This window comes from Trichosurus vulpecula, chromosome 1, assembly GCF_011100635.1.
Source record: "Trichosurus vulpecula isolate mTriVul1 chromosome 1, mTriVul1.pri, whole genome shotgun sequence".
NCBI lineage: Eukaryota > Metazoa > Chordata > Mammalia > Diprotodontia > Phalangeridae > Trichosurus > Trichosurus vulpecula.
Genome location: NC_050573.1, coordinates 553,413,002 through 553,422,093, shown reverse-complemented (window position 1 = coordinate 553,422,093; position 9,092 = coordinate 553,413,002). Strand labels below are relative to the sequence as shown.

The 9,092-nt window shown below is 36.8% G+C and overlaps 1 pseudogene; it reads right to left on the bottom strand.

Annotated features, from left to right (window-relative positions):
- Nucleotides 1-313: 313 nt before the first annotated feature.
- Nucleotides 314-1,909, bottom strand: LOC118853885 (annotated as a pseudogene).
- Nucleotides 1,910-9,092: the final 7,183 nt, after the last annotated feature.

Below are 9,092 nucleotides of genomic sequence, written 5' to 3'. Positions count from 1 at the left end.
GTTACATAGTTCCTTTGCTCTAGCAGAGTACAGCCTTCACAGAGGCTTGTAACTCTGTAACAATTCATTATATAATATTTGGAATGACTATTAAAAAAAACAAATGTGCAATCAGACTCCTGAAGACACACTATAGAACTTCAAAGATGTTTGCCTCCAGCACACTTAGACTGTGCATCACCTTCACCATTCCAGTTTTCAAATTCTTAGTCAAGCACCAAAAAAACAAAAACAAATAAAGCCATGCCAATCTCATCTGTTTTGGGGGGCAATTATCATGTCACATCATTTGACAAAAAAAAACACGGCTCATTTAGAAGCATTTGACATGGACAATGAAGGAGGGCCCAGACTCATCATACTCTTGCTTGCTGATCCACATCTGCTGAAAAGTGGAAAGAGCTGCCAGGATTGAACCTCCAATCCAGACAGAGTATTTGTGTTCAGGTGAGGCAATGATCTGGATTTTCATTGTGCTGGGAGCTAAGGCTGTAATCTCCTTCTGCATTAGTATTGGTAAGATGGGACTGTTTTTTACTGTTTTAGAATGCTAAATTAAGTGTCTTTGATTGAGTCTTATTAGGTGCAAAACTCCAGGCTGGTTGGCAAACTATTTCACTAGTTTGAGAGAGGCCCCCAACTTTAAAGGGTTAACAATCATACTTTAATCCAACATATGCATATGAACTCACTTAATTCAGGAGGAAAAGCCAGCAACCTGAACTTCAGAGTGAGTAGAAACAAATTACAAACATACACAATATAAACAGACCAAGTCACAATTCATAGTTACCAGTTAAGCATCAACATCTGGGTTGATGAGCCAGGAGGCTCTTAATGACAGCTGCCCAGAGTCTCCACATTAACACTCCTCCATGAGTGAGAGCCCCAAACAGCCTTTGAGCTTTTATACTCTGTTCAGGGCTCAAAGGACCCTACCAACTGTGGCATTTTGTTGCAACAATTTGGCTAGCAGCTGTTGTGGGGTGTAAGACCCAACAAGACTAGCAACAGGAGCACTGCTAGCACAGGTTCTTTTGATATGCTTTACTAAGGAAAGTAACGTTAAGGGATTAACAATCTTACTTTAATCCAACATACAAATATCATTCACTTAGTTCAGGGGAAAAGCCAGCAACCTGAACTTCAGAGAAAATACAAACAAATTACAAACATACATTAGAAACAGACCAAGTCACAATTCATAGTTACCAGGAAAACATCAATATCTGGGTTCACAAGCTAAGAGGCTCATAATGACAGCTGCCCAGAGTCTCCATATCAACACTCCTCCGTGAGTGAGAGCCCCAAACAGAATGCCAACCTTTGAGCTTTTATACTTAGTTCAGGGCTCAAAGGATTCACACCTAACCAGCAAAAGGGTATGGGCCTGGGTTTTAGCACCTAGCTAGCAAAAGGGTTTGGGCCTGGGGCTTTGCACCTAGTAAGGCTTAAGCAAAGGCATTTGATTACTTTAGCATTTTAAAAGAGAAAACAGTAAAAAAAAAGTCCCACCTTAATTACCAACACAGCATCCTGTCAGCAATGCCTGGGTACATTGTGGTACCACTAGACTATATGGTATTGGCATACAAATCCTTATGGATATCAACATCACACTTCATGACTGAGTTGAATGTAGTTTTGTGGATTCCACAGGAATCCTGTGGAAACCTAAAGAAAGACAGGTGGAAGAGAGCTTCTGGGCACTGAAAATTCTCGTTCCAATGGTGATAACCTGACCATCAGGGAGTTCATAGCTCTGTTCCAGAAAGGAGCTAGATGCAGCAGTGGACATCTCCTGCTCAAAGTCTAGGGTGACATAACACAGCTTCTCCTTGATGTCACACATGATTTCCCTCTCAGCTGTGGCAGTGAAACTGTACCCTCTCTTCATCAGGATCTTCATGAGCGTAACAACAATCTTGCTAGCAGCTACTGTGGCTGTGTAAAACGAACAACCAGCACACAGAGGGCTGCTAACACAGGTTCTTTGATCTGCTTATCTAAGGAAAGCAACTTTAAGGGGTTAACAATCTCAGCTTAATTAAACATACATACATCATTCACTTAGTTCTGGGGGAAAAGATAAGCCCCTTGAATTTCAAGGCTATTACAAATAGAAATTACAAACATCAACAGACAGACCTTGTCTGATTCAAATCACAATTCATAGTTACCAGAGAAACACCAATATCTGTCTGGGTTATCAAAACTGGGGGACTCATATTGGCTCCACATATATATTCATATTAAACATATTTTCACATTAGTCATGTTGTAAAGAAGAATTATAACCAATGGAATGAACCATGAGAAAGGAGAAAGAAAACAAAACAAAAAAGAGAAAACAAATAGTATGCTTCAATCTGCATTCATACTCCATAATTCTTTCTCTGGATGTAGATAGGAATTTCCATCATGAGCCCTTTGGAGTTGTCTTAGAACTTTGCATTGCTGAGAAGAGCTAAGTCTATCAAAGTTAGTCATTGTACAATGTAGCCATAACTGTGTATACTGTTATCCTTGTTCTGCTTCCCTCACTCAGCATCAGTTCATATGCCTTTCCAGGTTTTTCTGAAGTCCCCCTACTCATCATTTCTTATAACACAATAATATTCCATTACATTCATATACTGCGACATGGTCAGCCATTCCCCAATTGATAGGCGTCCCCTCAATTTTCAATTCTTTGCCACCACAAAAAGAGCTGCTATAAATATTTTTGCATATGTGTGTCATTTTCCTGTTTGTATGATCTCTTTGGGATGCAACCCGAGATGTAGTATTGCTGCATCAAAAGGTATGTACATTTTTATAGCCCTTTGGGCATAGTTCCAAACTGCTCTCCAAAATGGTTGCATCAGTTCACAACTCCATCAACAATGCGTTAGTGTTCCAATTTTCCCACATCTTCTCCAACATTTATAATTTCCCTGTTTTGTCATGTTAGCCAATCTGACAGGTGTGATATGTTACCTGAGTTGTTTTTATTTGCATTTCTCTAATCAATAGTGATTTAGAGCATTTTTTCATATGACTATAGTTAGCTTTAATTTCTTCCTCTGAACACTGCCTATTCATATCCTTCGACCATTTATCAACTGGAGAATGACTTCTGTTCTTATAAATTTTACTCAGTTCTCTGTATATTTTAGAAATGAGGCTTTTATCAGAGATACTGGTTGTAATAATTCTTTCCTAATTTTCTGCTTCCCTCCTAACCTTGGTTGTATTGGTTTTGTTTGTACAAAAACTTTTCAATTAAATGTAATTAAAATGATCCATTTTGTATCTCACAATGTTCTCTGTCCCTTGTTTGGTCATAAATTCTTCCATTCTCCATAAATCTGACAGTTAAACTATTCCTTGCCCTCCCAGTTTGCTTATAGTATCAGTATTTATATCTTAATTGTGTACCCATTTTGACTTTATTTTGGTATATGGTGTATGATATTAGTTTATGCCCAGTTTCTGCCATACTATTTTCCAGTTTTCCCAACTGTTTTTGTCAAATAGTGAGTTCTTATGCCAGAAGCTGGAGTCTTGGGGTTTATCAAACAGTAAATTACTATAGTCATTGACTACTCTGTCTTGTGTGCCTAACCTATTCCACTGATCTACCATTCAATTTCTTAAGCAGTACCAAGTAGTTTTGATGATTGCTCCTTTGTAATACAATATAAGATCTGGTATGGCTAAGGCCACCTTTCCTAGCATTTCTTTTCATTAATTCCCTTGATATTCTGGACCTTTTGTTCTTCCAGATGAATTTTGTTATTATTTTATTAGTTTGATTGGCATGGCACTGAATAAGTAAATTTATTAGGGTAGAATTGTCATTTTTATTGTATTAGCTCAGCCAGCCCACTAGAAACCGATGTTTTTCCAATTTTTTAGATCTGATTTTTCTGTGTGTTATGAAAAGTGTTTTGTAATTATGTTCATATAGTTCCTGGGGTTTTTTGGCAAGTAGACTCCCAAATGTTTTATAATATCTACAGTAACTTTAAATGGAAGTTCTCTTTCTATCTGTTGCTGTTGGACTTTGTTAGTAGCATGTAGAAATGCTGTTGACTGATGTGGATTTCTCTTATATCTTGCAACTTTGCTAAAATTGTTTACTATTTCAAGTAGTTTTTTACTTGATTCTCTATGATTTTCTAAGTTTATCATCTGCAGATAGTAATAACTTAGTTTCTTCTTTGCCTGTTCTAATTCCTTCAATTTCTTTTTCATCTCTTATTGCTAAAGCTAACGTTTCTAGTACAATGTTGAATAAGAGTGGCAATAATGGACATCTTTGTTTCACAACCTATCTTCTTGGAAATTCTTGTAGCTTATCCCTATTACATATAATGCTTTCTGATGATTTTAGACAGATGCTACTTATCATTTTAAAGAAGGCTCCATTTATTCCTATGCTTCTAGTGTTTTTACTAGGACAAGGTTTTGCATTTTGTCAAAAGCTTTTTCTGCATCTCTTGAGATAATCATGTGGTTCTGTTCGTTTTGTTGACATAATGAATTATGCTGATAGTTTTCCTAATATTGAACCAGTCCTGCCTTCCTTGTATAAATCCAACCTGATCAAAGCTTATTGTTCTTTTGATGAGATTACAATGTTTTTGCTAATATTTTCTTTAAAGTTTTTGCATCTATATTCAAAAGCAAATTGGTCTATAATTTTCTTTCTCTGTTTTGGCTCTTCCTGTTTTACGTATCAGTACCGTATTTATATCACAAAAAGAATCTGGTAGGACTCCTTCTTCACCTATTTTCCCAAATAGTTTATATAGCATTGGAATCAATTCTTTCTTAATGTTTTATAGAATTCACTTGTAAATCCATCTGGCCCTGGAGATTTTTTCTTAGGGAGTTCATTGATGGTTTGTTCATTTTTTTCTGAGATAGGGTTATTTAAGTATTTTATTTCCTCTTCTGTTAATCTGGGCAATTTATATCTTTGCAAATATTCATCCATTTCACTAAGCTTGTCAAATTTATTGACATACAGCTGGACAAAACAGTTCCTAATTATTGTTTTAATTTCCTCTTTATTGGTATTGAATTCATCCTTTTCATTTTTGATACTGGCAATTTGGTTTTATTCTTTTTTTAATCAAATTAACCAGAGGTTTATCTATTTTATTGTTTTTTTTTTATAAAACCAGGTCTTAGTTTTATTTATTACTACAATAGTTTTCTTAATTTCAATTTTTATTAATCTCTGCTTTGGTTTTCAGTATTTCTAATTTGGTATGTAGTTGAAGATTTTTAATTTATTCTTTTTCTAGCTTTTTTAGTTGCAAGTCCAATTATTGACCTCCCCTTTATCTATTTTATTTATGTAAGCATTTAGAGATATAAAACTTCCCCTAAGAACTGCTTTTGCTTCATCCCATAAGTTTTGTCATCTTTTTCATTATTGTCACTCTCCTGAATTAAGTTATTGATTGTTACTGATTTGTTGTTTGACCCACTTATTCTTTAGGATTAGATTATTTAGTTTCCAATTAATTTTTAGTCAGTTTTTCAAGACCCTTTATTACATACAATTGTTATTGCATCATGATCCAAAAAGGATGCATTTAATACTTCTCCCTTTCTGCACTGGATTGTGAGGTTTTTATGCCCTAGTACATGGTCTATTTTTGTGTAGGTGCTATGTACAACTGAGAAAAAAGCATATTCCTTTCTATCTTCATTCAATTTTCTCAAGAGGTCTACCATATCTACTTTTTCTAAAATTCTATTCACCTCCATAACTTCTTTCTTGTTTATTTTGAAGTTATATTTACCAAGTTCAGAGAGAGGAAGGTTGAGGTCCCTCACTAGCATAGTTTTGCTGTCTATTTCTTCCTTTAACTCCCAAGAACTTGGATGCTATACCACTTGGTGCATATATGTTAAGTAATGATATTGCTTCATTGTCTATGGTGCCTTTTAGCAGGATATGGTTTCCTTCCTTATTTCTTTAATTAGATCTATCTTTGTTTTTGCTTTGTCTGAGATTAGGATTGCTACTCTTGCTTTTTTTACTTCAGAAAAAGCATAATATATTCTACTCCAACCTTTTACCTTTACCCTGTGTGTATCCTCCTGTTTCAAATGTGTTTCTCATAAACAACATATTGTAAGAGTATGGTTTTTAATCAGTTCTGCTATCTGCTTTCGTTTTATGGGAGAGTTCATCCCATTTACATTCACAGTTATGATTCCTATCTGTGACTTTCTTTTCATCCTATTTCTCCACCTGTTTATGATTTTATTTCTCCCTTCTCCCTTTCTCTCCTCAAAAGAGTTTTGCTTTTGACCCTGCCTCCCTCAGTCTTTCCTCCCTTCTATCCACCCCTTTCCCTTTTCTTTCCCTTTTCCCTTGCTACTTCTCCTCTCCATTCTAACCACCCCTCCCTTTTCTTTCTCCTTTCCTCTCCTACTCCCTGTAGGGCAAGTTAGATTTCTGTCCTAACTGAGTATGTTATTCCCTCCTTGAACCAAATGCTATGAGAGTAAAGTTCAACAATGCTTATCTCTCTCCCTTCTTTCCCTCTACTGTAATGTTTCTGTGTCTCTTTCTGTGATGTAATTTACCCTTTTTGTCTCTTTCTTTTCTCTTCTCCCAGTACAATCTATTTCACCTCTTAATTAGATTTTTTTTATTATCACTTCAGCGTCAATTTATACCCGTGCCCTCTGTCTAGGTATACCCCTCTAATTTTATTTTAATAAAGATAAAATTCTCAAGAGTTAGAAGTATCATCTTCCTATGTAGGGATGTAAACAGTTTGTCCTTATTGACTGACATGTTTTTTCCCCTTTTCTGTTTACCTTGTTATGCCTCTCTTGAGTCTTTTATCTGAAGATAAAATTTTCAGTTGAGCTCTGGTCTTTTCATCAGGAAGGTGTAGAAGTCCCCTATTTCACTGAATGTCCATCTCTTTCCCTGAAAGATTATGCTCAGTTTTGCTGGGTAGTTTATCCTTGGTTATAATCCAAGCTCCTTTCCCTTACAGAATGTAATGCTCCAAGCTCTCTGATCTTTTAATGTAAAAGCTGCAAGATCCAGCGTAATCTTGACTTTGGTTCCACAATATTTAAATTGTTTATTCTGGTTTATTGCAGTATTTTCTCCTTGACTTGATAATTCTGGAATTTGGCTACAATGTTCCTTTGCATTTTCAATTTAGGATCTCTTTCAGGAGGTGATTGGTGGATTGTGTCTATGACTATTTTAACATCCGATTCTAGGGTCTCAGGAAAGTTTTCTTTGATGATTTCTTGGAAAATGTTGTACAGGCTCTTTTTTTGACCATGGCTTTCAGGTGGATCAATAATTCTTAAATTATCTCTCCTAGTTCTATTTTCCAGGTCAGTTGTTTTTCCAATGAGATACTTTAAGTTTTCTTGTATTTTTTCATCCTTTTGATTTTGTTTGACTGATTCTTGATGTCTCAGAGTCATTTGCTTCCTCTTGCCCAATTCTAATTTTTAACGAATTTTCTTCAGTAGACTTTTGTACCTCCTTTTCCATTTGGCCAATTTTACTTTTTAAGGAGCTGTTCTCTTCAGTGATTTTTCTTCCTTTTTGTCAATTGTATTTTTAAAGGAATTGTTCAATTTTTCTTTTACCTCTGTAATTTCACTTTTAAATTCCATCTTGAGCTCTTCCAAGAAGGCTTTTTGGGCTTGAAACCAGTTCATATTCCTCTTTGAGGTTTCAGATGTGGGTAAAGTGACAATGCTGTCCTCTTCTGAATTTGTGTTTCGATCTTCCCTGTCCCCATATTAAGAATTTATGGGCTTTCCTTTTCTAAGTTGCTTTTTGGTCATTGCCAAGAATTGAAAATTGAGGGGATGCCCATCTACTGGGGAATGGAATACTATTGTTCCATAAGAAATGATGAGCAGGTGGACTTTAGAAAAACCCAGAAAGACTTACATGAACTAATGCTGACTGAAGTGAGCAGAACCAGGAGAACAGTGTACACAGTAACAGCAACATTGTGCAGGGAGCAACTTTGATAAACTTACTTCTTCTTAGCAATACAAGTATCTAAGATAACTCCAAAAGATTCATGATGGAAAATTCTATCCACATCCAGAAAAAGAACTATGGAGTTGTTTTAACAATCCAGCTAGCAGCTTCTCTGGGGGCGTAAGATCCACCCATAGCCAGCACCCAGGAGGCTGCCGGCACGCCAGGAAAGCACAGGTTCTTTTGATCCACTTAACTAAGGAGAGCAAGGTGAAGGGGTTGACAAGCTTCCTTTAATCCAGCATTCAGTTGGTTCAGGGGAGCATACATACAAGCATCAACAGACAGACCAAATACAGACTACATTCAGTTAGTTCAGGGGAAAAAACAGCCAGCACCCTGAACTTTAGGACATTCATTTAGTTCAAGGGAAAAACAACCAGCACCCCGAACTTCAGAACAAAATACAAACAAATTACAAATATCAACAGACAGACCCAATACAATTCATAGTTACCAACATCTAGGTTCAGCCCGAGAGCTCGGGCTGGCCCAGAGTCATGCTCGCCATGGCTGCCACGACAACCGGAAAGGAAAAAGGATCTTCAAGCTGTCTTCTCCCCTCTTATAGAGTTTTTGACATCATCAAGCGCTGCCTGAATGACCAGGGCCAATTGGTTCTTGAGTTGGCCCCTTCCCCTAGGACCCTGGGAGGTTCACGTCCACATAACACCCAAAAGGGCATGGCTCTGGAGTCAACACCTCCCCTCAGTCAGCCCCATGAATCATCACACAGGAAGTTCTCTGCTCCCAGGCATGGGTCTCTGGGCTTCCGCCCCGGAAGAGGAGCAGCAGGCCCAGCACCCAGAAAGGCTCAATGTGATAAACTGTGTCACTCAAAGAAAACAAAGGCCATTCTGGTCACAGGAGTATGAATGCAGATTTAAACGTACTATTTCCTCTCTTTTTTTGTTTGTTTCTTCTTTCTTGTGGTTCCTCCAATTGGTTTTAATTCTTCTCTCTAATATGACTAATGTGAAAATATGTTTAATATGAATGTATAAGTAGAGCCTATATCAGATTGCATTCTGTTTTGGGGAGGGGGGAAGAAAGA